Here is a 5,399-nt window from a genome sequence, read left to right on the forward strand (position 1 = left end):
AGAGAGAGAGAGAGAGAGAGAGAGAGAGAGAGAGAGAGAGAGAGAGAAACCTACCTTTCCTACCTGTAAGGTGGAACTGGTTCTCTCCCTTTAACTCTTCTAGTGCTTTCTTTAAAAGGCTCCTTTCTCCTCTGTGCCAACCCTTCCCACCACATCCCAGACAGTGTTAAGAATCCAAACTGGATCCATCTTCTCTGAAAAGTAGACTGAACAACCACTAAAGACATGTGAGAGACACCACAACACATGAGACTGAGACTCTGACTCCAATCTCTACAACATAGTTCTGGAGTTGTTCTCAGACCAGTTTTAGATGCTGATCACTAATGATGGGTGTTCACCCTCATTCACACCTCAAAGAACTCAATGCTTCTTTTAGTTCCACTCCAAGCTCAGTTCAACCAAAGGATGAACCAAATTCATCCCTATGTACTTCTGGAAGAATACTGAGGACAATCCACCCTTACCTTTTTGTAAGTAAGGAAATGCTGCTTAAAAGTTGATGTCGTCCATTCAGCTGTGGAGACACTTGCTGCGGCTGGAGAACCCCAGAAGACACTTCCTCAACCTGCTCTGCTCCTCTAGCCTCTCCCTTCACCCCAGTCAAACATTAACCACACATTTTTATTGATATCTGAGAGTCACTGAGTATCATAAAAGGTATCATTACATTCAGTCCAGGAAAGAAGTTACTTTATACCCATTCATACCGAACATGATTTCAAACTGGTTGCTGAGTTGTTGTTGTTGTTGTTGTTGTTGTTGTTGTTGTTTTAAATATATGAGCAAATTAGAAGGTAAGAAGTTTAAATGAGGAAGTTGAGTGTGTATCCAGCTATCTCTGGAGTGTGAGCTCTGTGGCATCCCAGAGAATTGTTAACATTTTACACAATCACTTAGCGTATATCTGCAGAGGAGATTCTGTCAACAAGTACGTGTATAGGTTCCATGCAAATCCAAACTACAAGCCACCAAGTCTGCTGACAATGCCATCCACTGACAGCCACTGGCAAGAGATTTTGTAGATGGCCCAGATGGCATGCTGAAAGACACAGAGGGCTGTCCCAACTTCTGAAAGACAAGGTAACCTAAGACACAATTCTGGGAATAATCTTACTTTCCATTCTTATCAAGTGTTCCAGTCAAAAATGCTATAAAATCCTTTGTTTTGTTTTGTTTTGTTTCATTGCGTTTTGTTTTGTTTTGTTTTGTTTTGTTTTGTTTTGTTTTGTTTTGTAGCTACTGCCACAGACATCTTAAGTCAAAGCTTCATTCTGACTGATGGCTAAGTCCCACTCTTCAGTGCCTCTAGGAAGCCATCTTGAAAATGTGGAGCAATGCCAGGCAGAAGTCACACAGGTCAAACTTTGCCCTGTTTCTCGGGACCTTCTGGAGTGTGTCTGGATGTCTCATGAGCTGCTGTTGCCCTTTCCTTCCATTGCTGGGTTCAGGGCATTCTTGATGGGAGCTCCCTCCCTCCAGTATCTCCTGATCAGCTTTCCTGGGGGCTCTAAACCACTGACAGAAAGATCCTACGTACTGAGTAGCTTAACAACACAACTACCTCATTGCACACTGATTGTAGCATCAGTGGAACAAAGAGTGCGGGACAACCCTTCCTACTCAGTCTCACGGCCAATCTCACAGTGTTTAGAGAAATAAGATTAAGGAGGCCAAGAACTTCTCAAATTTTGACCATCTCTGCTTTCCCATCAACTAGACAAAATGACCTTGGGCCACAAAATCAAATAGCTTCAGCTTACCTGATGATTCACTTCCTGGAATCAATCAATTGCATCTCTCCTCACAGGACTTCTCTGGAAGGAGCTGGCTTCTTGCCTTGTAGTTTTTAAATAATGAGTGTAAAAAATTATTTTTAAGTCTACAAAGTTTTTTGATGGGGGTAGTTTTTGGTTTGATTTTGTTTTGTTTTAGAAAAAGAAAATTCATAGATGGGTAACTTTTTTAGATTTTTGTTGTCTTCAGTAATAACACCATGCCACCAGGGCCATGGCACGAGGGCATATCAGTTAAAGGTGTCTTTTCAGATAGTCTTCTCAAGTCTATGAATAGATTCCAGCTTAGACACAGAAAACAGAGTAAGGAGAGATTTTCTATCTGGGTGGAGTTACTCAGCCTGTGACAATACAGTCTATCCTACCTGGTCTATCTGATTTAAAACAAAGACAGCATTCAAACCTGGACTCTGTTCTTCCTGCTCCTGTGACTAATAAAGTAAAAATCCCACCATGGGTCCATTCTTATCAGAAGACGATCCTACTTGTGTGTCCCTATTTTATCCTTGTCTTCAAACTCATAATTGGTTGATTAAACTCTGACATGTCCCAGAGCAGCTATCTGAGTCGCATGTGATTGAGTTTCTGAGTTGTTTCCTGTCTTCTCTGGAGAAAGAGACTCACACAGTTCTGAGAGCAGTGTCGCTAATCATCAAACCAGTATTCTCCAGACTCACACTAAAGACTGATGCTTCCTGTTAACTGGTACATTCATCAGAGTAGCTACCACTCTGTTTTAGAATCCATTTGCATGCAGTGACATCAGGAGTTTAACATCTTGGTAATAACAGAATAACAACAGGAATAAAGACGATATAGGTAATAAAATTAGTGATTTCCCCTTTGAAAGCAAAGGACATAGGGTTTTTTATGACAAGAACAATTGAAAAAGGGGGGACAGTCAGTGCTGAGCTGTGCCTGTTTAAGCAAGCACGAGGACCAGAGGTTTGACCTTTAGTACCCATGTAAAAAGCCAGTCATGGCATCATAAACTCATAATCCCAGAACTGAGGAAGTAGAGATAGGACCATCTCTAGAGTTTGCTGGCCAACCATTCTTGTCTACCAATTAGTCCCTAGGTCCCAGGTGGGAGACCCTATCTCAAATAGACAAACTCCTGAGGTACACATGTGCATGCATATTTATGCAAATGTAAGCATGTATATCTATGCAAACATAAGTATACATACACATATGAAAAATTAGTATTTATATAAAAGAATTTAATTGTAGTTACCCTATACAAGGGAAATGTTCCTCCCAAATGCCACAGGTTGACAAAACAAAAAGTCCAATGTCAAGTATAGGATAAGTTGTTGGTTAGGGGTGTTCTCGAGAACCCCCAAACAATACAGCTTATGTCTCTTACTCTTAGCTGCCCACTTTAGGAACTCTTACTGAAGACTCCACACACTCTGATCATAGGACATGGAGAAAATCAAGTTGTTACTGACCAGGAAACTTTCTATCTGTTAATTAGCATTCATAGTACCAGAAGATGCTATGCAGGCTTCTGGAGTAGAAAAGTCACCAAGGGTCTCACCAGACTTGAACCCTGAGAGCTATAATAACAACCAGCATGTCAAGATATGCTCATGGGTACAATAGTGGCACAAATGTCATGCAAGTAACCAACTATGATCCAATTGTATTTAAAATCTGCTCCAAAGGAGGAGACACATAACTGATACTGTAAATCAGGCCAAGAGTGCAAAGTTAAGAAACTCATAGGGCCAGGGGCAAATCTACTACTACTATTTTTATCTTATCTCTTTACCTATTTTTTTTTATCTCTTTACCATTGATTAGGGCAGCTCTCAGGCCTCACCTGAGTTTATTAGTGCAGTAGACAGAGGCTAACACAGAAACTAACAACTGGTCAAAGCAGAGACTAAATGTAGAATTCTCAGCCACAAATAGAGTATCTGCATTACCACCTCACCCCGTAACCCTACTCCTAAGTCTCAAGGACCATAGGGGAAGGAGGTGGAAAGACTGTAAGAGCCAGAAGCATAAAGGGAACACTGCATCCATGAAATCATAGTCCTTGTGGCTGCCCACACAGGATGAAGCCAGGCAACAAATCAGTGTGGAGGGGGAGTGGCTTAGGGGCCCTAACTCTAATCTAGGGCTTGTGGACAGTTGATGGTTTCTGGAGAAGGAGCAGTTTCTTTCAGGGTGTGGTCCTTGGTAGGTTGACCAACATTCCAGTGGATGGCCCCACATCCATGAATACTTGAACAATGCAAACTGGACTCAGTAGATTTATACAAAGAAAGGGGAAGGATAGAAAGTTGGCAAATGCCAGCTATATCTGAGAGGAGTTAAGGGAGGAGCAAGATGGGTATGATCAAAATACCTTGTATTCATGCATGAAATTCCCAAAATGTTATTTAAAATGTTTTATTTTTAACAAGTAAGCAAGAGGGTTTGAAAGATGCTTTTAATTGTAGATAGCTCATGAAGGTAAAAGATTTAAGCACTTTTGTCTATGATGATATTTTAGACACTCATCTAATGCTGGCTATAGGAACGAATAAGGTTAGTTAGAAAAAAAGTATAGGTAGGCTTTTAAAAACAATATGACAACTTAGAATTACTCTTAAGATTTAAAGTGTGGAACATTTCTGTTATATTTAGCCTTTCAGGAAACTGGAATCAGTGAGTACTGACATTTTCTATTTTGAAGCACTTGAAATATTTCTCTAAATTATGTGTTATACACTGTGCGTCAGCCCGTCAACACTCGCCTTTCCTGACAGGAGTATATGGAAGTATTTTAGTTACTTAGTATGTGCCCTGCATCTGTTAACTTAAAACACCAAAAGCCTTTGCCATCCATCCACTGTGTCTTAGGAATCACATCTTAGACCTGAATGCCCGTTGGTTATGTAATCTAACAGTTCTGAACAGTCAAGCATACAAACCTACAGGCTCAACCAGCTGACAGGAATCCAGACAACCAAATGACTCTGCACACCTTCCAAGTAAGAGTTTACATTTTTTTTTTGTTCCACGTGTTTTCAGTTGGATAAAGCAAGACTAATTTCCTGCTGGTCAGTACTTTAAGCTGAAGCCAAATCTTCCGTAATCCCATTCACTAGCCTAGTCAGGAACTGTTTTGTGACTAATTCAAACAGAATAGTTTCTCCTTTCTCATAGTTTTTATATCTGGTCCTGAGTTTATTTCAAGGCTCCTTTTTGTTGTTGTTTTGCTTGTTAGAAATTTTCTAAGCTAGATTAACAATAGGGTATCATTAAAGAATTAAACTTAGATAATAAAATGAATTATGAGCTAACAGCATTGAACCATACATGCTGCTTGTCTAAGTCACTGTTCTATTACTGTGAAGAGACTCCATAATCATGGCAGCTCTTACAAAAGAAACCATTTAATTAGACACTTGCTTATAGTTTAGAGGTTAAATCCAGGAGACATGATAGCAGGCATGGCAGACATGGTGCTAGAGAAGTAGTTGAGAGCTGTATCCTGATCTACAGGCAGAGAGTAAGAGAGACCCTGGACTTGGCATTGGCTTTTAAAACCTTGAAGTCTACCCCCTCCCCCCATGACACACTTCCTCCAACAAGGGTATACCTCCT

The 5,399-nt window shown here is 40.4% G+C and overlaps 1 protein-coding gene across 1 annotated transcript in view; it reads right to left on the minus strand.

Moving 5' to 3' along the window:
• Positions 1-587, minus strand: part of Cdh17 (cadherin 17) — a 56,539-nt gene extending 55,952 nt beyond the window's left edge. The window contains exon 1 of the mRNA XM_028769542.1: positions 468-587. The gene's annotated coding sequence lies outside the window, so the exon portion shown is untranslated. The remainder of the gene's footprint in view (positions 1-467) is intronic.
• Positions 588-5,399: the final 4,812 nt, after the last annotated feature.

The sequence above is a fragment of the Grammomys surdaster genome, unplaced genomic scaffold (genome assembly GCF_004785775.1).
Source record: "Grammomys surdaster isolate TR1022 unplaced genomic scaffold, NIH_TR_1.0 64, whole genome shotgun sequence".
Classification (NCBI taxonomy): domain Eukaryota; kingdom Metazoa; phylum Chordata; class Mammalia; order Rodentia; family Muridae; genus Grammomys; species Grammomys surdaster.